Source organism: Hakea prostrata, chromosome 9 (assembly GCF_041222555.1).
Source record: "Hakea prostrata isolate BN-2017 chromosome 9, UWA_Hpros_2, whole genome shotgun sequence".
Lineage (NCBI taxonomy): Eukaryota > Viridiplantae > Streptophyta > Magnoliopsida > Proteales > Proteaceae > Hakea > Hakea prostrata.
Window position 1 is genome coordinate 4,297,547 of NC_142608.1, and position 24,579 is coordinate 4,322,125.

General features: G+C 39.3%; 2 pseudogenes across 2 annotated transcripts in view; both read left to right on the forward strand.

Moving 5' to 3' along the window:
* LOC149004147 (uncharacterized) overlaps positions 1–16,620 on the forward strand; it is an 86,247-nt pseudogene extending 69,627 nt beyond the window's left edge. The window contains exons 3-6 of the transcript XR_016175588.1: positions 10,350–10,623; positions 11,111–12,634; positions 14,305–15,402; positions 15,455–16,620. The product of XR_016175588.1 is annotated as an uncharacterized LOC149004147 (transcript). The remainder of the gene's footprint in view (positions 1–10,349; positions 10,624–11,110; positions 12,635–14,304; positions 15,403–15,454) is intronic.
* A 2,798-nt stretch (positions 16,621–19,418) lies between these two features.
* On the forward strand, positions 19,419–23,863 carry LOC149004148 (pentatricopeptide repeat-containing protein At4g14850 pseudogene; annotated as a pseudogene). Its single transcript, XR_016175569.1, has 3 exons — positions 19,419–19,482; positions 20,496–20,566; positions 20,887–23,863. The product of XR_016175569.1 is annotated as a pentatricopeptide repeat-containing protein At4g14850 pseudogene (transcript).
* The last annotated feature ends 716 nt before the right edge of the window (positions 23,864–24,579 follow it).

Genomic DNA, 24,579 nt, shown 5'->3' on the forward strand with positions numbered 1-24,579 from the left:
TCTAAAGGTTGGGTAGCAACTCAGATATGAGTACAAGAAGTTTCGTTCAAGGATGGGGTAAGAAGAATATCTACACGAGAATATAGGAGAGCATTAAGTGAAGTCAGTTCATAAGGTTAAAGGGTAGCTAACGACAATGTTGTACAGCATGAAACAAGTTTTCCATTTCCAAAATTATCGGGATCAAACCTTGGAGATACGAAGGTGACTTGGAAAAGAACAAAATTTCCCGAGCAAAAGAAATATGGAACTTGTTCTGGAGATTAAACGATGGCATCAACAGAATTGGGAGCTTCTTTTTAGGCGTTGACTTCATCGAGACTCCTCTCAGCCTCAACCTCGGGTTTGGAGTAGAGCCGTCTGCTACAAGTACTTCTTTGGGTGTTGCTGTGGGATCGGTGAATTCCATGAGGGTCGGCAGTTGGTATGGAAGGAAGTTCAGGTAGACCCTCTAGACAAGGCATTTGAATTTAATCAAAATCCATGGGATCGAGATAGTTATGTTGTTTCTCAAGCTAGGGTGTCTTAAAATATTCCTCCACTACCTACCTCTTCACTTCGTCGGGCACTTCCCCTTACGATGGAATGGTGTGGGGAGTGCTTCTCATTGTCTCAATCGACTCTTCCAAGGACATCTTTTTCTCCTTCAACTTATTGAGGATGGTTGCTTTATCCAACTAAGTCTTTCCTTTTTTGAGCTTCTTCTCTACAGATTTGGCTTTCTCCATTTATTTGTACCGACTTGGCTTTAAGAGACCCTTCACAGCTTTCAAAGCCATCACCTCCTTAAGATCTTTAGGATGGATCCTGGCTTGGTAGGCCTCATGATTAACCCCGTTCACAAAGCCAATGGGAAAACTTGGGCTCCTCAGACCGTTGAACTGTCCGGTCTGCTACCTCGGCAAAGTAGTTAGCCGCCTGTGCCAGGCATGTGCAAAGAGTAAAGATCAGTGAACTTTTGAAAAAGATGGCAATGAGAACTTTGGAAAAAGATGGCAATGAGAAGACAATGTCTGGGGAATAAGCAATAAGCATCAAGGAATAATTCCTCGTTTGATTTAAGAAATCCCAATCAAAGCGAACGGTGGAGTTCTGCACCCATGATCGGGATACCTTCGTATCTGCAAACAAGGAATCCCACATTAAGGGGTGAAAACGCTTGAGAAATCAGGAAAGGAGGAAGTTGGGGCTGGTGCAGCTTTTTGACGATTCTGCAGAGCAGCATGGGGTACTTGCCCAGTGGGATATCTAGAAGTCCCCAGAGCCATCTTTTTATTTGACTCCTTGGCAAGGGTTGGGGGCTTGGCCAGACTATAAGGCATTTCTTTGGGCGTGGACAGGGTCTTTCGAGCCTGATCAAGTTGCATTGCCCCAATCACTGTTGATTTTGATGTCGGGACTTTGTTGGCCGACTATGCGGCTGGATGCGCTCGTGTATGAGCAAAAATGCTTGCAATGTTTAAATCAGGCGCTAGTTACAATTGTTCCAACTGTACCATTGATTCCCTTGTATGAATGATGCATCTAAACATGAACCAAGCATTCTTGCTGCCTCATATGGGGACTGCTCCAACATGGAGCCAGATCAACAGTTTGAAGCATCGCAGAACCACAGAAATATGAACAATCATTCGAGGTTCGGGTTTGGTTAACAGTAATAAAATCGAGGAACTGCCAATCGAAGAAAACTACCGATAGACGTGCCTTTTGAGAGCCATTTGCAAGCATTGGACCTGCCAATCCTGAAGCGGAGCATCTGACTAAGACTCCTAGTAAAATGTCGAAACGGTAACTTGGGTCTAACGATATCTCACCTTGGCCTGAAGATTGAGATATGAAACAATATTGCTGGTTCCACGAAGATTATGGTCATCACACCGATGATTGCCAAAATGTCAAAAATACAAAAGGTAATCTTAGAAGGTAGCTGCGCCAATATGTCAAAACACTCGGGACTGTACCGGGAAAATCACCTTCCAAGGAACGAAGAAAACCTAGATATTCAAGCCTTGCAGAATCAGGAGAAAGTAGTGGATCGGGAGAGATAGCCCGTCTATGTTATATTTGGCCCGATTTGTTAGGGTAGTACATTCGCGAATGAAAAGAAAAAACGAATCTTGTCCTAAACCAATAACATTTATGGATGAAGATGTAAAAGGTCTCTTGGTTTATTGGGTTTTTATGTATACTAGGTCGTCAATCAACCTATTGTTGTTTGAAGGATTTCAAAGGCTGAAACTTGTGGATGACATGATGACCGCTTACGGAATGCACTAATATGTGTTCGCAATCCAGCTCAACCTGAGGATCAGGACCTTGCCTAGGGATGCCATGGTTAAATCAACGTTTATGGTCATACGAGATCTGACAACATACTATTTGAATCTCAGGAGACCAACCCTTAACATGTCAGGAGCGAGAGTCTTGCCCAGACATACGAAAATGAATTTTTCGACTAAGGCTAGAGTTAGTGAATGCATGTCAACCTGGCCATTTCAAAACTTCTACGTTAACTACCTAACATAGAAACGTAGGTCCAAAAGATTGGGCGGAATATGGAAGTGTGATATGCTCGTGAAAAAGCCTCATTGGTTCAAAGCATGTGCTAGACTTAGAGGAAGTGTTTGATGTACTACAAACATACTAGATGAGGTTAAATCCAGAAAATGTCCGTTCAGGGTATTGTTTAGGAAGTTTCTTCGTTTTATGGTTCCATAAGGGGGCATCATTCCAAAAAAAATTAAAGCCTTGGTAGAAATGCAGCCCCCTAGAACTATAGGAGACATCCAATGCCTTACTGGATGAGTAGCTGCGTTGAATTGTGTCTTTTCCCGAGTAGATGAAAAATGCAATTCATTCTTTAAAGCCCTCTAAACACTCGGGAAGCAAGGTGTGAATCTAGGTCCAATGAATAGCAATAGACCTTTAAAAAGCTTAGAAACACACTTGGGACTCCCCTAGTGTCGGCAAGGCCGTTGCTGGGGGAGGAGTTCCTCAAATACCTAGCATTTTCGAAAGTTGCATTGAGAACAATTTTTATAATGGAAGAGGTGCTTAGAAGCCGATCTACTACATAGGCCACATGCTTATTGATACATAGACAAGATATCCAGGGGCTGACAAGCAAGTGCTGGCTGTATTAATGGCTTCTTGGAAGTTGAGACCTTACTTTTAAGCGCACCCGATCGTGGTAATGACTAATTTCCCTTTGAAGAAAAATTTCCACGGACCAGATGTGGCAAGGAGATTGGGCATGTAGTTGTTCAAGATTAGTGAGTATTTGATCAATTTGAGGCCTTGACCAGCGATAAAGGCACAAGTATTGGCTGACTTTGTTGCTGAAAGTAGTGTCTCTCAACTTACAAATTAACAGACTTCAGTTTGTGTCTGGATCCATTATATAATGCCTTTAGTAATAATTGAGGATCTAGGGCATAATTAACTTTAAGAAGTCAACTATGCTTTAAGATTCAACTTAAAGGCTTCAACTATTGAAGCCAAATATGCAGCGGTATTGGCAAGTCCTCGAGGTTACCAAGCATTAAGAATTAAGGAGCTGGAGGTGAGAAGGGATTCACAGCTTGTGGTAAATCAAATCAAAGGAGAATATTGGCAGGTCATTGAGGTTACCAAGCATTAAAAGTTAAGGAGGTGTAGGTGAGAAGCAATTTATAACTAGTGGTAAATCAAATCAAAGGAGAATATGAGGCTAAGGGGAGTCAGATGGCCAAGTATCTATTAAAGGTCGAAAAATACCAAGCCAATTTTGATTGTGTAGTTGTGAAACAAATCGTCAGAAAGAAAATGAGGAAGCAGAGAAGCTGTCTTCGTTGGCTTCGCGAAATATAAAATGCTTGACTCTGCAATATATATAGAAGAGGTGCCATGCCCAAGCATAGAGGAAATCGAGTCGATGGAAATTGAGCGGGAGTGAAGCTGGATGGACCCGATTCTTGAATCAATGTGTAAGGATTTCCATTCTAGATGACCAATTTTACATGGGATTGTTTTAGGAGCCACTGCTAAAATGTGTGGGACCCTCTCGTTCTTATTATGATCTTGTTGAGTTCCGTGAGGGGATCTCATATAAAAGGGAGAATGGTTGCACAAATGATTTTGAGGTCAGGACTCCATTGGCCGACCATGCTGTCAGGATGCCCTTGAGTATGTGTGAAAATGCGAGCAATGTCCAAATCACGCGCCAGTCCTAAGTGTTCCAACAGTACCATTGACTCCCATCTTAAACCAAACGCTCTTCGCCATATGGGGAATGGATATGATTAGGAAGTGTTACCCAAGGCCACTAACAATTGGGAATACCTTGTAGTGGCGATAGATTATTTTTCAAAGTGGGTCGAGCCTGAGCCCATAACGACAATTACTGAAAAACAGTTGGATAAATTTTATGATGGCAAGGTCATCTACCGGCAGAATCCCAAGGGTGCTAGTAATAGATAATGGCAAACATTTTGAGGGAGCGGGATTCGGGACATTTTTTACTGGGTTTCATATTTAACTTCGTTAGTCATCAATAGCCTACCCATAGAGTAATGACAAAGTGGAGTTGACAAATCGGGCATTTTTAGAGGAATTACCAAGTCTGTCCTTGTCATACCGGATGGCAAGCCAAACCCCAACAAGCGAGACTCCTTTTCGATTTATATACGGAATTGAGATGCTTTCCCAGGTCAACGTCCTAACCAGGTAAAAAAAGGTATTGGGACTATATCAAAGACTTAAACGAAGCCAAAGATTAAAGCTAGGAGTGTGTCGATTAAAAGATCAAGAGCTGGGAAGCCTATTGATCGATCCTTGAATTCAGTAAATTTGAAGTACTACCAATAAAATTGCAAGCATTCAATTACTTCCATAAAACTTCTTTGTGGGCATAACACCTTATTTGAATGATGCATCTAAACATGAACCAAGCCTTCGAAGTGTGTGTTCATCCCTTCAAGGTTTATCTTTGTCCTCTCCTGAAAGTCAATAATTTAAGGCACGGTGAAGGGAGGACGACAAAATAGGAAAAATTCCCTCCACTTCTTGGTGGTGGATAGGACGGTCTCGTGTTCAATAAAGTTACCCTGGATGTCAAGCATCCATGACGGCCACTTGGCTAGGTAATACCATCTCTTCTGAGGGTGGGGGCAGAGCAAAAAGAATTGTGAAATTTTCGGAAGGTTGGGATGACGCCTAGGTTATAACAATAGCTGTTGAACCCTATCATGTTGCGCCAACTGTTCGGGCTAAAGTTGGCGGGGACAATAAACAACTTAAACGAAAAAAAGAGTGGAGTTGACTCTACTTTAAGATTTGCCCTCCTCAATTTTGACACCTAATTTCAGTGACAATTCTTTGTAAGCTTATGCTTCTCCTATAAGGTGTAGGGGGGGTGTTTCCACCTTGAGATTTGCCCTCCTCAATTTTGACACCTCTATTTCAATCCTAATTTTATTTCTGTACTCGTGAATATACTTGTTCTGTGGGGTTGAGATTCACCCTCCTTACACTTGACTTCAATCAGAAATTTGCCTTGCTTGTCTTTGAGACTTAGGGACATTGATGGGTGATCTATTGGAGGCACCAAAGTACAATAGACGAAGTAATTAGTTTTTTCCTACTATATGCAGGTTGAATTTGAACAGAAGTGGGGTGTGCAATAATCGTGGATTAAGATATGATGGTAGGATTATTTCGGTTTTTGCTGGGAAGATCTACCACAAATGCTATTTACCTAATTAGGAGGCTTATGGAAAGGTTTATGATATTTATTGACTTAGAAAAAGCTTATGATAGTGCATTAATTTTGCAAGTACTAGAGAAAAGAAGGATCGCAAATACATATGTGGACATAGAGATAAGGATATATTTGATGGTACAGTGACAAGTGTAAAAGCAATGGAGGGACAAAGTAATAAATTCCCAACTACAGCTGGACTACATCAAAGATCAACTTTAAGCCATTATCTATTTGCACTTGTAATGGATGACTTAACCAAAGACATTCAAGATGAGATTCCTTGGCTTATGATATTGTTTTCATAAATGAGACTCCAGTGGGGATTAATACCAAGTTTGAATTATGGAGAGGAATTTTGGAATCAAGAGGCTTTAAACTAAGTAGAGAAAATAGAATATCTAGTTTGTAACGTTAGTGATGATCGGGCAAACATTGACGTGGTGAAACTTGACAATAAGGATATTCCTCAAAGGGATTGTTTTAGGTGCTTTGGTTCAATTAGAAATAAAATAGGTGATATAGAGGATGATATTTCTTAAAGAATTAAAATAGGGTGGATGAAGTGGAGAGGTGCGTCCGGGGTCTTATGTGATTGACGTATTCTTGGAGAGCTAGGGGCAGACCTAAGATAACCTTAAGAGAAGCAGTGAGAAAGGTTATGCTTAGCTTAGGCCTTGTATCTACCATGGCCTCAGACAGAACTGATTGGAGGGCAAGAATCCATGTTGCTGACGGTCAGTGGATCCTGAGGAATGAGCTTGCAGTCCCTATGTTACTACTTACTATCTAGGTTCTTAATTTCTTTAGGTGGGTGGGTTTTCTACGATGTGGAATGGCTTTTAATTTTTAATGGAAATTGATTAATAGAAATTTTGCTTTGCATGGAATTTTGGCTTTTGTTGCAGGATGCTCTAATGTTTCTTCTTGTTATTTTTCTTGCATGCGATAATCTATTAGTCAACCGGAGTCTAGACCGTTAGTTAGCCCGAACCCCAACCGCACCAAATCAAATCTGGCCCGAAAACCGTTATTTTTCTAATGGGATTCCAAATCCTATCTATTAAGCGGGATTTGGAAGTCCATCTTCTAAGATTACGCTCCCACCAAAGGTGATGGATAGAGGCACAATACACTAGCTTACCAATCCGATCGCAAATGGAGGTACCTCCTGTTATTTCATAAAATCCAAGACCAATCACAGGAAAACCTAAAGGAACGGCTCGAATGGGGCCAAATGGAAGTTATGGCTTTTCCCTAAAGGAATCTAGAGAAAGGGCAAGAAAAAAAGAGGTGATCTAGGTCTTCTAAACAGTTCCAACAAAGGATGCAACTGGGGTTGACTGGGATATGGCGGCCGATAAGGAAGGATTGGGCGGGGAGAGCAAGGTTAATGGCTCTCATAAAGGTTAGGGAGTGATGGGGGATGAAGGTTTTGAACCAGACCAAAGGGGGCCAGGGGGTTTGGGGCTGTGGGCGCGGAGGAGGTTCCAGGCTGAGGAGGTGAGGAAGGTTTTGATAGGGGAAAGGCTACAATACTGTTAGGACACATGAGGAACTAGAGATAGGGGGAAGAGACTCCCAAACCTATGTGAGAATGATGAGGGGTGCCGAGGACCACCATTCAAGATGAACGTATACAGGGGCGCGGATTTGGGGATATGGGTGTCATAGACAGTGCGGGGACCGAAATGATTGAAGAGAATTCCCATTGGATGCCACGAGTCTATCCAAAAGGAAGTGGACGAACCGGAAGCAATGGATGTGGAAATAGCAGAGACGGCACGGGGATGCAGCAAAAGAATTTTTCTCCAAACCCATGAAGGATTGGACGGCATTGAAGTAGTCCAGAAGGAATCGGATCGGAGGAGGTAAGAATAGACCCACTTAACCCAAATGGAATCATGCTTTAAGGCAAATTTCCAGATTAGCTTGAGAAGGCAAGCCAGGTTAACATCAGAGATCCGGCGAATACCTAGGCCTCCTTTAGAGGGTAGGATGGCATAAAGAAGACCAACTAACCGGATGGATGAAGCGAGAGGATTCCTACTCTTTCCACAGAAAGGCACAAAACAAGGATTCCATTGCCTGGATTGTTGGTTTGGGGATGGAGAATATTCCGTACCAGTAAAGCTAGGAAGATTGGAGGACTGAGCAAATGAGGACCACCCTGCCAGCAAAGGATAGATGCTTGCCTTTCCAGAGCTGAAGTTTCTTGTGGATATGATTGAGCATAGGGAGGCAATGGTGGCGAGTGAGCCTACTAGGGATGAGATGAAGACCAAGATAGACCACAGGAAAGGAACCAACCCCTTGAGTTGGAGAAGAGTAAAGTGGTAAGTTACGTTCTTGGGAGCGTATGGATGACTTGGTGGTAGAAGTTATCATCGGGGGTGATCGAAATGGTCATATGATGCAATATTAAAGAGATAAGAATGCGTGCATAGAGGATATTGTTTTTGGGCAGAGGAAAGAATAAAGACTCAGTTTTTTATGTTGCTCTTGCTTTTAATTTTGTTGTTAGAATAAATAGTAGGAATGGAGAAAATCATTTTCATTACCTTCTGATGGATTCATAGCAACCAATTAAATTATGTCCTAACTAGGACGTCTAACTGATTGTGATGTAAGGACTACATGGTGATGCCATTGATTAGCCTAACCACAAAGCATGTTTTAGTGATTATGTTTGATTGTCTCATTGTTGTATCTCTTAAAATATGTGAGAGAGTACCCTCGGATAAGGTTGCGGAGGTTGAAAGGATATTGCTTGATATGTTTTACTTGTGAAGTTAAGTGAACTCTGGAGTATGGCAATGTTTGGCAATGTTTATCTAGAAGTGGCAAAGTTAAACTGGAGTTGGGGAATAATCAACAAATACTATGTAGTTCAACCTTTGTTGATGCACTGCTAGACTGAGAGATGTAATGGTGAAGGTCTGTGTGGCCCTACTGGAGAAGAAAACAATTCCTAGAGGAGAATTGTTGGGAGGAGTAGCTATTTGAAGCATATAAAAGTGTACGCTTAGCATGGTTGTCAAGATGACATGGTCGAGGTGAGAGGATGGAGAATAACAAAAATGAAGGCGACGCCAAGTAAGAGGACAAGGCGTCGCTAAGGAGACAAGGCTAAGGAGACAAGGCAACACCAGAACTACCTGACTGAAAGAATGGCAGGACGCCTTGGCGTCGCCTACAACTATGACGTGTAGGATATGGTTTTTGGGGAGAGGAAAGTTTAAGGAATCTCTTTTTACATTTCTTTTGCTTTTAATGTAGTTGTCATAAAGGCTTTGAAAGGAAGATCATTTAGTATGTTCAAATGTGGACATCATAGTTGTCAAATAGATTTCTTTCTAAATAAATGTTTATTAGACTGTTGTGTAAGGATTTTAAAGTGATCAAGGGGAGAGCCATTACATGGCATTGACTAGGGGTTCCAGATTTTTGTCTCATTCCACAAACTCGTAGGAAGTTTGAGGTTTTAGTAGCCTAGGATAAGGTGGCGAAGCTTAAAATGCGATTGTTTGGGATCTTTTACCAATGAAGTACTTGAACATGGAATATTTGAGCTTTGAGGGGGACATTGATTTGAGGCCAGATGAGATGGGTTGTTGAGCTAAAGAAAGATTTGGTGGATGTTAAAATATTTGGCCGTAGGATTATATCCATTAAGGATTGTGTTGGAGAAAGAGGCGATGAGCACAATTAGTGCACATGGACATTAAGTTGGACAGGATTAAATCACTATGTTATGTTTTTGGGTACAGATGGAAGCACTGGTGGTGGTAATTCATGAAGAGGTTAAGATTACCATAGGTGGTGATCTAAATGGATACATAAAAAAAGATCAATGAGATAAATAAAGCATAGAGTAGTGATCCTCGATGATTTTCTCACTCCAACAACTATTAAAAGTTGTGAGGTTAGGTACCCTAGATAAGGTTTGGAGCTTAAAGTATGTTGGTTGATATCTTGTATAATTAGTCAAATAGATCTCTGTAATGATACCGAATGAGCTGGCAACTTTTGTTAGGAAGGTCGCTAAAGATGCAAGATGAATCAAAAGAGAAACATCATTCGCCTACAATGATTTGAGGGTGGGATGGTGAGCTAAAGTCTTAGAACAAATAAGGCTTGACAATGCTTATCGAGCAGCGAAGGAAGTTAGGTATGGGGAATTTGGGAATGCTTTGTTGGTCTGTCAAGTGGAGAAAGATTCTAACCTAATTCTTCCTGATTTTAGTATCTATTTTTTGAACATGTATTTCATTTTAATAAAGTAGCTTCTAATTTCATTTTGTTGCAATAGAAAATTAGACTTGCGGAGCCTCAGGTGAGTAAAATTGATGCTCAACAGCTGTGGATGAGAGACCAGGAAATATCATAGGATGCAAGTTGAACATTCCAAACACCTTGGGATCTTAGTTGATCTGATTTTCATCTTTTGTTTCTAAGCTATATTTTTGCAGCGACAAGGTAGTGTATGGGCATTAGTGGCATCACTTCAATTTGCATAAATTCTTTCCCATGAATGTCAGTCAATCTCAATGTATTGTTGCTTATTTTTGGGTAAATCTGTTGCTTATTCAGTTCTGAATTTGCTTTACAGCCAAATGCACAAGTATCCCATTCTCAGATTTCCAATAGCTCAACCATGATCTTCCTCCAAGAAGAATCACGACTAGTGGGTCGGTTTAAGCCGCCAACAAAAGTGTCAATAAAAAATGGCCCACAAAACAAGAGAGGGTGAAGCAACAAGAGGTTAAAATTATGCAGGCTAGTACATAGCAGACAATGACTACAGAAGCACCATGGATGACAAAATGGAGTGATTTATCAAAAAACATTGAATGAAGTATCCTTGCAGAGTCCAGCTCGATTGGGTAATGTTAGAAATTCATCAGTATCTTTTTTTTTTTTTTTTTGCAACTTTTAATTACAGCTTTAAATACGACTAGTTGTGATTGACCAGCTGATAATTGAGGCCATTGCGAAAGCTGCCTTGAGTCTCTGCTAATTGAAATTGTATAGATAAAAATTCATGTTGATATTTTCTTACTCATGACAACTCATTCATATTCTGTAGTTGAGACACTAACTAGACTTTCAAACTGATATTTGATGAGGTAGTGCTACTAGCTTCTAGGTGAAGGAACATCACAGTTGTGTTGGTCATATCAGTGAACCATCTTCTTGAGTTTTATGTCAAACAAAGTGTTTTGGATTGACTGTATTGATAATTATTTATGTGGTAGTTTTCTTTCAAACCTATATCATTTTGCCCTATCAGACCTAGAGCTAGCTTCTATAGTTTATAAGTTCCGTTTTAGCTGAAATTCATTTTTGATTCTGCATGTTTCAGGCTTTCAGCTTTCATAGTTGTAGGTGTCCTTCATGCCTACATAAACGCCAACTACAGTAAGCAGTTCTACCCGCCAATCAAGGTGATTACCATGATATCTCCCTAAGATCTGCTTTCTTTTTGCACAAGATTTCATTAAATCCCGTTGGAGAAGTATCTGAGAAAGTGAGTTTCAACGAAACATGGTTTTTCAATAAAATTTTCTTTGTAGTTAATTAGTGTTTATCTTTTTTTCTTTTTTTTGAAGTAATTTTAAGTTTATCTGTCTTCCCCCTACTATGTGAATTTTATATCCTATCCTGCTTGCCCACCTACTTGTCCAGGAATTTATGAGTTGGCTTCATGCTTTGGGGTTTGTTTTCTAGCTGATCAGGTGGTGATCTCTATGGCCCAGAGATGTCTCTATTAGCATTAGACTGATTTCTGGTTGGACAACAGCCTTGAAGATGGGATTTTGAAAATTGGGATCCATGAGATTTTTTGTTTTTGAACCCAACATTGGATTTAAGTTGAATAATTCAGACATGTGATTTTGTAAAGATATGTAATTGGGCAGGAATGGATATCATGAGTTGCAGCTGATTAGGGATTCAGCTGTGTTCTTGTAAGAAAAACAAACGTAACTGATTATAGATTTGGATATGCATAATACGATTTGAATATATTTCAATCAAGCTCAAAAGTTCTTATGATGAGTTTAGGTATCCACTTCAAAGGAAACTTGTCTAAAATTACCTATAGGTGGAGGGGGTCGAGTTATTGATGTGAGATGGATCCAGAAAAAGGGGGTTTCCAATTATAATACAGAAACAATTCGTGTATATATTTCACAGAAACGTGAAATCAAAGTACGTGATAAAGTAGCTGGAAGACATGGGAACCGGATTCTTGACTTTTAAGTATGTATGTCCCTACAATAATTAATGGAAAAGAAAAAATAAAGGATACAGACACCGACTCTAACCAAGGACTCATAAGAGTTTCTTGCAAGAAGACAACACTTTTGAGAGCCTTCTCATTCTCTGCGACTGCAACTATGGTGCTAATAGATGAAGCTTCTACTTTCACCTTCACAGTTGGGTTTTCTAGTTACGATGTGTTCCTTAACTTCAGGGGAGAAGATACTCGAAATAACTTCACCAGCATCCTCAATATGGTCATGAAAGACAAAGGAATCAACGTGTTTATGGATAGTGAAAAGCTTTGGACTGGAGAAGCCATTGGACCAGCCTGCCTTAGAGCAGTTGATGATTCCAAAATTTTCATCCCTGTCTTCTCTCCACGATATGCAGATAGCAAATGGTGTCTGATGGAATTATCTTAGATTCTTCATTGCCACGAAACTAATGGGCAATTGGTCTTACCCATATTCTTTGATGTTGAGCGGTGTCCCATGTTCGGAATCAAAGTGGAAGCTTTGAAGAAGCATTTCAGGGACATGAGAAGAATTTTGAATCCCATATCTTAGAGACTTGGAGGAAAGCCTTGAAAGTCATAGGAAGTTTGAAAGGAGAAGTGATCAACAAGAGCAAGTAAGCTTCAGTCCCATAAATTTATTCTTTCTTGTGTGGAGCAAGTCTCCCTAATGTATTTAGGATTATACTTCTTTCTTTCTTTCCTTCTTTTCTTTTCTTTTTCTATTTATTTTTTATTGTTATTATTTTTTTTTTGTTTAAGAATTAATAGATTATAATAGAATTATTATTTCATAAACTCCCTAGGGTAAATGTATGTTGTCATAGTTGCTCAGCTAATAATGTTTATTTTTGACTAATTTCCAACCAGGTCAAACATGACCTTGACCCTAGTCTTGGACCACCTGGCATGCTGACTAACTTTCAGAGCCAAATTTTGTGCCCAGACCTTATTCAAGCTCAGGGAGATATCAGGTCATCAGGGTTGATTTTTCATCCTGTACTCTAAGGTACATTTGTATGGTCATAACCTCACTTTATAATATGTTTCATATTGCAGCTAAGCAAGACTGTAAATATCCAATTTGTATATGTACTCAATTTTCACTAATATTTATTTTTTATGACTTTGCATTTAAAAAGAAAATTAAAATTTTTTATGCCCTCTATGTCTATCAGAAGAAAGGCCCTGGCAAAGATAGTGATTGTACATAATTAATTGACCCCATCCATCCTTCACAAGGTTAGTGATTGTACATAATTAATATTTTAAGTACAAATTGATTTTTTTGCACCGTATTATCCCTATAGGGTTAAAATGACCACAATACCCATTATCTTGAATTCTATTTTTAAAGTTGGACTGTTCTCATAGAGATGGGTGAAGGATGTGATTAGGTTTCTTCTGTGGACCTTTCAAGCACAATTCCTTCTTCCTACCAATCACTACACCCCATTCCCTTCTAGTTACTATTATTTAAAATGACCTCTCCATGTCTAACAATACATCATGTGTGAAATCCTCAGTCTTAATAAACCTGCAAACCAATTGTCTCATGAAGTCATCATTTTTCTGTGTCTGAAATCCTCAGTCTCAATAAACCTGCAAACCAATTGCCTCATGAAGTCATCATTATTCTGTGTCTGTTCACTAAAAACCAATAACTATTTTTTAAGTGCAAAAGACTTTGCAAGATCTTCAATGACATACCTAAAAGGTCTGATCCTAGCTTTTTTTGGCTAAATTAAGAATCTTTTGCATACAAAGCTCTCTACTAAGGCTGTGGTGGGTTTTCATGAATACAAGAAGAAAGGTACCTTAATTGTTTGTGGAGTTCATTGAACAACAGTCCTTTCGAACTTGGTTTTGATGGAAGAATTAGGGCCTCCATGGTCCATTAGACCTCTTTTTCTTGTCATTTCTTTTTCTCCGCTTTCCTTCCCTTCCTCCGATCACCTCACAAAAATATATCTCAACTGAGTAGAACGATGGAGATGAAAATAGAGGGAGGGCAAGTTTGTAATTTTATAATTAATTTTTATCCTTTATATAACTTAATCTTCCGGTTAAAATAGTAATTATGCTTTTACCTTTAATAGTCTTCTAACGGTGTCAAGTTTGGTGGGGGTCTTTGTAAGCTTTTGATTTTGGGGGAGTTATGCCTGTTTTCCATGAAAATGGAGGGGACTTATGTTAAAAATTCAAAAACTTAGTATATTTTTTTTACTTGGTGTTTTCTTATCATTACAAATTGCTGTAATTTTTTCTGGATATTAATTGATTGCAGGGATCAAGCAAATATACTTGAATCAATCGTAAAAAGGGTGTCAAAAAGTTTATCCATGCCAATAACATATTTACATTCATCTAAGTATGGATTCCAATGATGTTCAATTCATAGGAATTTGTGGTTCTCAAGGTATTGGGAAGACAACCATTGATGAGGGCTCTCTATAACCACATCCTTCCAAAATTCAATCGGCATAGTTTTATTTCAGATGTCAGCAAACAGCAATGCAATGCATGGCCTAAAGATATCTTCAAAGTAGAATTTGTCATAAGCCATTATCATAGAGGAAAAAGAGTGATTAAACGCATGCTTTGCCAAGAGAATATTCTTCTTGTACTCGATGATGTGGATAGCAAAGAACAGATTGCTGCGTTGGTTGGCGAGCACAATTGGGTTGGTCCGGGAAGGAAAGTCATAATAACTACAAGTTACGAACATATCTTAAAAGTGGCTAAAATTGCTAAGGATAAAATTATCGATTGGCCTAAAGAGCTGGACAATAAGGAATCTCTACAGCTATTCCGTTTACATGCTTTTTCGATGAAAGAACCTCCTGATGATTATATGAAGCTTTCTTGTGATGTGACACGTTATTCTAGAGGAATGCCTTCAACTCTAGAGGTATTGGGTCTTAGAAGCAAGGAAGAGTGGAAAAGTACGTTACGAAAATTGAGATCAGGTGAAGCTTCTATCTCCAATCTTGCATCTTTACGTAGAGAAAGGAGTAATTCCCTTGGTCGGCGTCCACCAGGTCTTGGAAACATGGGAAATAACAGCATTGTTGCTAAAGCATCCAGAGTCTTCAAAGGATGCATGTTGGATCTAAATGCCTCTGCAACCAATGACAGAGTTGGTGATGAGCATTTCACACCCTTAGGGATTTTTCTTGCTGCAATATCTACATTCACCAAAGGATATTCGAAACCAATTGGCTCTGAAGTTATCGAGAGAACTGGTAAGCGGTTCAGAATATCAGAGATTATTGCAACAAATAATTTTGATGACTCATTGCTGATTGGAGTTGGTGGCTTTGGAAATGTTTACAAGGGTAAACTTTATGATGGCACTATGGCAGCATTCAAGCGCAGGAGTCAGGCAGTCTGCACAAGGTCAAGAGGCATTTGAAAGAGAGATGTTTGTGTATGAGCATATGAAAAATGGGAGTCTCAGCAATGAAAACTTGGTTTCCATAATTGGGTTCTACGAGGAAAACAGTGAGCTGATTTTAGTTTATGAGCATATGGAACATGGGAGTCTCAAGAATCATCTGTTCGAGAGTGTGATTACCCACCATTGACATGGAAGCAACGATTAGAGATTTGCATAGGTGTTGCTCGTGGGCTACACTGCCTCCACTCATTGGGAGAATGTGGCATAGTCCATAGGGATATTAAGCCATCCAACATATTATTGGGTGAGAATCTTGTATCAAGGATTGTGGATTTTGGATTATCAAGAATGGGTCCTGCACCAATTGAAACCCATGTTAGTACTGATAAAATAGTGGGAACCTTTGGATAAATGGCTCCAGAATACGCGATGCATGGACATTTCAGTTCAAAAACTGATGTTTTCTCCTTTGGTTTGGTTCTATTTGAGGTTGTTTGTGGTCGATCAGCATTTGTACCAGATGATCGGATCAACATAACAAAATGTGCACTTCGGAGCGAAAGTCAGAGATCCCTGGAATCATGGAAGAGACTTTTTGATATTGCAAGGATATTAGCAGTTTGCCTTCAGGGTATTAACATCTGTGAATCATTAGCAGTTTTTGAACCTGAGTCTGATTTTAATTCTCATCTGGGTTCTGCATCCCAAAACCAGGGTATTAACAACTATGAATCACAGTCAGCAGATTCTGAGCCCGAGTTTGATTTTAATCCTCGTTTGAGTTCTGCATCCCAAACCCATTCCAGGTTTTCAAACTCCTGGAAGAATCGACCCACAATGGAACAAGTGTTGCGAGATCTGGAGTACGTCTTGCAGCTGCACGAAGCTTGGGTAGAAAACGGTGGGGAAGAATATTCTATGCATTCCTCATTGATTGATGGAGTTGGGACTGAGAATTCCAGAATCAGAATTGAATCGCCGTTGCTTGGAAATGAAGATGCCTACTGGTGCTGGGCAAGAATATTCCACCAACTTCAAATTGGTTGGTTCACGGGGTTCCGAGAAATCAAGAACCGGAATCAAACCAGACTGGGCAAGATTTGATGATTTGAGTGGGCAAGAGAACTCCAATTACATCTTATTGGTTGGTGCTATTGGGTCTCAGAATTTGAGAACCGAAATCGAATCGGCCTAGGCGAGATTTGATGATTCTGGTGGGGAAGAATACTCCAGTTACTTCTCATTGGTTGGTTCACCTGAGTCTGAGAATTCAAGAACCAAAATCTAACTGGATTGGGCGATATTTGATGATTCTATTGGGGAGAAATTATCCAATTACATCGCATTGGTTGATGCATTTGGGTATCCGAATTAGAGAACCGAAACCGAATCGGCCTGTGCAAGATTTGATGATTCTAGTGAGGAAGAATACAAAAATTACTTCTCAGCTGGTTGTAGTGAGTTCTCTGATGAGTTGGTTAGTCCTCTATGTGGGTTTGAAGAAAGAACATTTTCCAGTCATTGGATTTAGGCATCCTTATAAAATTTCTTCTTTATGAACTTTCTTCATATTGTAAAGTCTAAAGACGCAGCTACCTTCTTCTTCTTCTTTTCTTCTGTTTTTTTTTTTTCTTTTGCTAAATCAAGAATGTTTGCAATTAGAAGACTAAAGTCTCCAACCTGGATTTGATGACCAGTTATGAAGCAACAGTGTGATTCCCTTACACTTTGGTGGATCAATGAATATAGGGGTTCCCTTCAAATAACCAGTCCATACACCATCTTCTGTTTTCTTATATTTTATGTCATCCATTAATGTTTTATCAGAACCTTCAGATATTATTGAGATTTCAAAATCTGCTATCTTAGCCATGAAATTATCATCCAATAGTATGTTATCTGTCTTAACATCCCTGTGAATTACTTTCATCTCTGATGAGCCCGTGTGGAGATACTAGAGCCCCCTTGCAATACCTATGCAAATCTCTAGTCTTTGCTTCCATGTCAATGGTTCCACAGAGATGTCGGCGAAGATTCCCCTTTGTCACATACTGTTTGAGCTTTGAAAGAATTGTAATCTCATTCAAAAATTCTTCACTTCTTAGTCCAGGTTTCCCTCCCTGATAAGCTACTTTTAGTTGGCTATTTACTATGGCAGATACAAATTGCATAATGTATCATTTATGTTACTATATTTCCTAATTTTCTTTTAAGGATTTTTCATTTTAAAAAAACACAACTGGGTAACAACCATGGTAGAACTTTTCGGTGAATTTCCCCACAATTTCAATCTTAGAATCTGCTTACCTCTCACCAATAATGAGTCTAAGAAGGGAAGAATTTTTTAATGAGATTACGATTCTTTCAAAGCTCAAACATAAGACTCATTATTGACGATATCCCATGTTCATCAAGAAAGAATTGAAATTGTGGGGCAGATCCTCGATGAATTGTCCACTTTGATTTCTACGAATTTGTCAAATACTTTAAAGACTCATTATTGACGATATCTTTTCTATCATTTCTTAACTATTAATTCTTTTCTCCAATGAAGGGTGGGGGTGGGAGAGGTGAAGCACTGTTATTTCACACATGAAAAGCGTTAAAGGAAATAAATTAGCTATATGGCTAGTTATTTATCAGTGATATTTTAGCCCAAAAAAATATCAATGCACCAGTTGACGCTTCTAAAAAAATAATATATATAAATAAAAGAAAATGAGAGAGAATGGGGGTTGGGAGTTAAGAAGATTCAAAGATATTTGTGATAGTTAGAATCATGAAAGGTTATTCCAATTTTTATTTAAGGAATTTAGTTTTTCTATCCAAAAAACAGAAGAAGAAGGAATTTAGTTTTGAATATTCGATATCATATCATGAAATGTTGCTTTATTTATAATCTAAATATAAATGGAGCTTTGCCCTTGAATTAGGAAGTCATTTAGATTTTTCTCTTTTGTAATGGGTGGTTTTATGTAGTAGAGCTTCAGCTTCATCTTTGGTCTCAAGAGGATTTAGATTCTGCCATTTTACTTGGAGGCGTTGATTTTTTACCAACTAAGCCACCCCTTAGGGTTGTCATTTAGAATACTATACTACCATTATAGAGGCAAAAACTAGAAAAAGATGGTTACATTTTATTTCTTAAAGTACCCTCAATCTCATTAACTAAATGGATATGATTACTATGTCCACAATTGCAATTATAACCCTAATAATTTCATTCTTCATCATACTACTATTATAAAAGCATGAACTAGAGAAAGGTAGCTACATTTTCTTTCTAAAATGCCATCAATTTCATTATTAAAGGATAAATTATATATAGACCCCATGTGTTTGCAATCAATTAGGTAAGTAAGAGTTATTCTAGCTGTGAATGATGGTCGTGTCACAAGGATTGGTTTAGTCCATAGAGCATTAAGAGAAACGGTAAGAAGGGTCTGGGTTTATTTTCAAATTTTTAGCAGAAGCAAGTAAAATAACTTCGGTTGGTATGCATTAAGAGGGTGGAAATCCATCACTGTAGTTAATGTTCAAGGCCTATCATCCAAAGAAAGACATGTTAGCTAATCAATAAACCTTCCTCAACCCCAACCCTAACTATTCCAGTTACATGGCGAATTTGCACCAACCAACAGAGGGGGGTTTAGTTCATCTAAGACAGGTTCGTAGAAATGGGAAAGAGAGAAAGGAGTGGTGACGATGTGAGGATGGGGATAGCGGTGTTTTACTTATTGTAAATATTTTTGGTGAAGTTGTCTTTAGGTATATAGGTCTCAAAATTATTTTGCTGATTACTTAGCCCGTGGGGCTAGGCAATTCCACCTCTTTCGTATTTGGGGGGAATGCCCCTTTTTTTTTTTTTTTTTTTTGGTTGTTAATCGTTATGTACTTTTAGCTTCAACGTTGGATCCATTTTCCTTTACTTAATGAAGATTTAGATTTTGACCAAAAAGAGAGTCAAACCCACATTCAAATATTGATAAAATGAATTAGAGATGGAATCTCAGTGGATCTTACATAAATTTCACGTCTATTGTGTGGTGAAAAAGCGTGATGGACGTACAAATCTCTATCTTAATAGATAAAATGATCCAAACTCAAATACTATTTGAGGATTACACACTGTCTGTACATCAAAGATCGATGTGTCAATTTGGTACCAATACCATATATCATTACCGAACCCACATTGTTTAAACCGTACTGAACAGAAATTCGGTTTGAATTCAAGATCTGATAAGATCGGGTTCGTGTACTATACCGAATGTAACGTATCAGTTTCCCGAACGAATTCAAAGCCAAACTTCTGAAGTTGTAATTTCCGTAGCTGCGTTTGTTTGCTGGAATAAAGGTGGAGTGAGAAAAAAGGTGTAGGAAAATTCTTGAAAAAAGTGTAGATTTCTCATTTTTCCTTTAAATCCCAAAATGGTAGATTGTTTGGTTGCTTGTGGTGGGAAAGTGGAAGACAAGTTTCCTTGTCTGCTGATGTGTCAGCCCAACTTTTCCACCCCATGCCATTTTAATACCCCACATAATTGGTGGGATTTTGTGAAAAAATTGAGAAAAGTAAAAAGTGGGACCCACCCTATCACTTTTTTACAAAATCCTCTCATTTCATTTCCTTCCCTTTCCTTCTCCCTCACCATAGAACCCACATGTTTTTTTTCCCACCCCACCTTTCAAACAAACGCAGCCTAATCAATTGAATCCTAATATTTCTTCTTCGACCGTTAAGACTTGGAGTGTCGAGTGTTGATCTTCTTCGTGAATCCTGGTGTGTGCGGCAAATTCAAAAATCCTTGGTCTGTTAAGGGATAATGAGGTTCATGTAATTTACAGAAAAAGGAAGCCAAGAAACGAGACAGGCTAATCAAGTAATCAATTATCGATTTACAGAGGAAAGAGGCAAACGAAAACCCCAAATTTTACTTCACTTTCTGGATGAAAGCTATATCCGTTTGGTTACTAAATTCTGGAATTTATTTGATATGATTCGGAGTATGGAAGTGGAATTGAGTCTAATCTGCTATTCTGCTCTGCTCTCATCCAGCAAGCTCTATAAAAGTATCTAGGTTTAAGCGGGTGCACCAAAGTCTCTGAAGCCATCACTACCATCGCTAACATCATTGGAAGACCTGAATCTGTAAGTTATCTTGGTCTCTCTTTCCCTGTACAACCGATATCAATAATCCTATATCTTGTGATTTCCAGAGCCTTCCTCAATAATACAAGCTTTACAAACGTTGAATATCCTTTATAATCTCTCGAAAGGCGAGCTTATGGAGAATTACGATTTAAGCCAGAAGAAGAGGAGTCCATCCCTCTGTTTCTCCTCTTCGTCTTCTTTCCATTTTCAGTTTATTAATTCGAGATAGAAAATTCTAAACAGGATATATGGCAAGAAAAGTTTTGTATTGTTTTTGTACAGAAATTATACCGTGTTTACACCATTTCCACGCACAGGTTTCGCTGCCACTCATCATATTTTCCCGCAGATGTCACCAGCAACCACTAGCACCCACTGCCTCTCCCACTCACCTGAACTCACTCCTCAACGCTACTGGTGATACCCAAAACATTCAACATGCAACCCAGATCCATGCTCAAATCATCGCCAACAACTATACTTCCCTCGCTTTTCTCCTCAACAACCTCCTCAACACTTACGCCAAGTGTGGACATCTCCATCGGAGCCTTCTTACCTTCTCACATACCCACCATGATGCTAAGAACATCATCACTTGGACATCTCTCATCACCCAATTCTCTCGTCACCACAAACCGTTTGAAGCCTTGGTTCTCATCAATGAAATGCGGAGCACGGGTGTCGCCCCTAACCATTTCACTTTCTCTGCCATCCTCTCCGCGTGTGCCAGCACTAGGATCGCAGCTCACGGCGAACAGATGCATTCGCTGATCCATAAACATGGCTTTGAAACTGATATTTTTGTTGGTAGTGCTATAATCGATATGTATGCTAAGTGTGGCAACATGATATCTGCAAACACAGTGTTCGATGAAATGCCTCTGCGAAACCTAGTCTCGTGGAACGCCATGATTGTGGGGTTCTCACTGAACAAGAATCATGAGCAGGCTATTGGTATGTTTATGGAGCTTCTTGAGGACAATTCGGTGATCGTTGATGAAGTGAGCTTCTCAAGAGTGTTGAGCACATGCGGAGACATGGGCAGCCTGGATCTTGGAAGGCAGGTTCATGCGCTTGTGGTCAAGCATGGTCTCATACTTCGACCCTATGTGAAGAACTCACTAGTGGACATGTACGGTAAGAGTGGGGGCTTTGCTGATGCAGTCAAGTTGTTCAAGACCATGGCAGCTAGAGATGTTGTGACATGGAATGTGATGGCCATGGGTTGGGCCCAAAACAATGGCTTTGAGGAAGCGTGCAATTATTTTTGGATCATGAGGAACGAAGGGATATCACCCGATGAGGCATCTTTCTCGACGGCCCTTTATGCCTCTGCGAATCTCGCAGCATTAGATCAAGGGACTTCGATCCATGATCAGATTGTGAAAACTGGGTTCATGGGGAATGCATGCGTTCAAAGCTCACTTATCACCATGTATGCAAAATGTGGAAGTTTGTCTGACGCGCTCCGAGTGTTTGAGGAAATTGAGCACGGGAATGTGGTCTGTTGGACAGCCATGATCACTGCATACCAACAAAACGGCTGCGGAGATCAGGTGATTGAACTATTTGAGAAGATGCTGGCACAAGGGATCGAACCTGACCTTATAACCTTTGTTAGTGTTCTTTCAGCTTGCAGCCATACTGGGCGTGTGGAAGAAGGATTTAGCTATTTCAACTCCATGAGCAGTGTGCATGCAATGAAACCTGGACCCGAACACTATGCTTGCATGGTTGACATGCTTGGTCGAGCTGGTCAGTTGAAGGAAGCTAAGGAGTTCATTGAATCCATGCCATTTATGCCAGACCCATCCATCTGGGGAGCCTTGCTTGGAGCTTGTAGGAATCATGGACATCTTGAGATGGGGAAACGAGTTGCTGAGAAGCTTTTTGAGGTAGAGCCGAAGAACCCTGGGAATTATGTGCTCCTTGCCAACATCTATATGTGTCATGGAAAGTTGGAAGAAGCAAATGAAGTAAGAAGATTGATGGGAATCAATGGGGTAAGAAAGGAACCTGGATGCAGCTGGATTGACATAAGAAATATCACTTACGTGTTTACGGTGCACGATCGGTCTCACTCTCGGACGGATGAGATTTATAGAATGATAAGCAAGATTGCGGAGTTGGTAAAGGAGAAAGGTTATATTGCTGAGAACCAGTTCGCAGTTAATGATGCAGAGGAGTTCAAAGAGCAAAGTTTGTGGTATCATAGTGAGAAACTGGCCCTTGCGTTTGGGCTTCTTACCCTTCCCGTGGGAGCTCCAATTCGAATAAAAAAGAACCTGAGAACTTGTGGAGATTGTCATACGGTTATGAAGTATGTCTCAGAGATTTTTAAAAGAGAGATTATTGTCAGGGATATCAATAGGTTTCACAGGTTTGTTGGTGGTTTTTGCTCCTGTGGAGATTACTGGTGACTAACTCAATTTTATATTGACACATGAATTGAAGCCAATGCTACTAACTTGATTTTATATCAACACATGAAATGAAGCCAATGCTACTTTTACATTAAAAAAAATGTCTTTGTTTATCTATCACCATGATGATTTATTGTTATTTGTCTGGTATGTTGATGACATTCTTCTTGCTAGATAATCCTAACTGTATTAAGTCTCTTAGGGTGTGTATGATAACTCTCTCAAAAAACGTTTTTTCTGTTTTCATGTGCTGTGAGAACAGAAAACAGTTGAAATGCGTTCTGTAACCGGTTTGTTTCTGCGTGCTAGAAAAACTGACCAGTGATAAATCTAGCCAAAAAAACGAGTTCTACAAAACATCTCAGAGTTGTTTTTCTGTTTTAGAAACAACTTTTACAAAACTGTGCCCGATAAAAAAAAAAAGCCCCAATCCTCGGGCTTGTAGAGCAGGAGCCTTTCAGAGTTGGATTACTCCTCCATCAAACTTGAGAACTAGTGTTGGAGAATTTCATGAGAAACAGTGCAAAACCTCTATTTGGAATCAGCATTATTATCTGATATTTGATTCGGTTGAGATCTCATTCGACGGAAATGGCGGAGATTTTGTTCAGTTCCTACGGATATTTATGTCAGGGTTTGGGAATATAGGCATCAGTGTAATTTGTGCAGAGCTGAGGAGATTTTATCTGGAGAGACACGAGAGTAATGGAATGAGAGATCGCGACTACAGTTCTACTCTGGTTGATTTTGTTCTTCCATCCATTGATGAAGACCTGTGGTAATGTGGAAGGTACATGCTTTTTTCTTAAGATTTGGATCCTCTTTTCAGTATTTCTGGTGTGTTGATTTCACGAAACTATTCTATTATGAACGATTTTTTTTTTTTTTTATTAAAAAAAAAAAAAAGGAGGCCCCTCTTTTTTTCCCCCCCCCGGGGTGTTTTTTTTTCCCCCCTCTTTTTCCCCCCCCCCCCCCAATTTTTTTTTTACGAAAGAATGCAAAGAAAACTCTGTTTTTGATAAGTAGGTTGCTTACCTTTGATGGGTAAGTCTTATGTATTTATAAATAAACATGGCTGTTGTACAAGATTCGTTTACAATATTCAAATTTGAATTCAAAATTAAAAACTTGAATTCAAATTTAAAAACTTAAATTCAAAACTTGAATTCAAAAATTGAATTCAAAAACTTGAATTCAAAAATCAAATTCAAACCATAACAGATCCGTTATGGTCTTTCATCCCCCCTCAAACTCTGCATTGGCAGGTGCAAGAGTTTGTCTCTATGCTTGAAGAAAGCTTGTGATGTTAAGCCCTTAGTAAACACATCTGCAATTTGATCATCTGACCGAACAAAGTGCACTTTTATGGTGTTGTTCTGAACCAAGTCTCGGACAAAATGATAGTCCACTTCTATATGTTTTGTGCGAGCATGTATCACTGGATTTGCAGCCATTTGTGTTGCAGACACATTATCACAATAAATGTCCATTCCTCTTGGAAGTTGTACTTGCAAATCACGTAGAACATAAGAAAGCCATAGTAACTCAAATGCTGTGACAGCAAGGGATTTGTACTCAGCTTCTGTA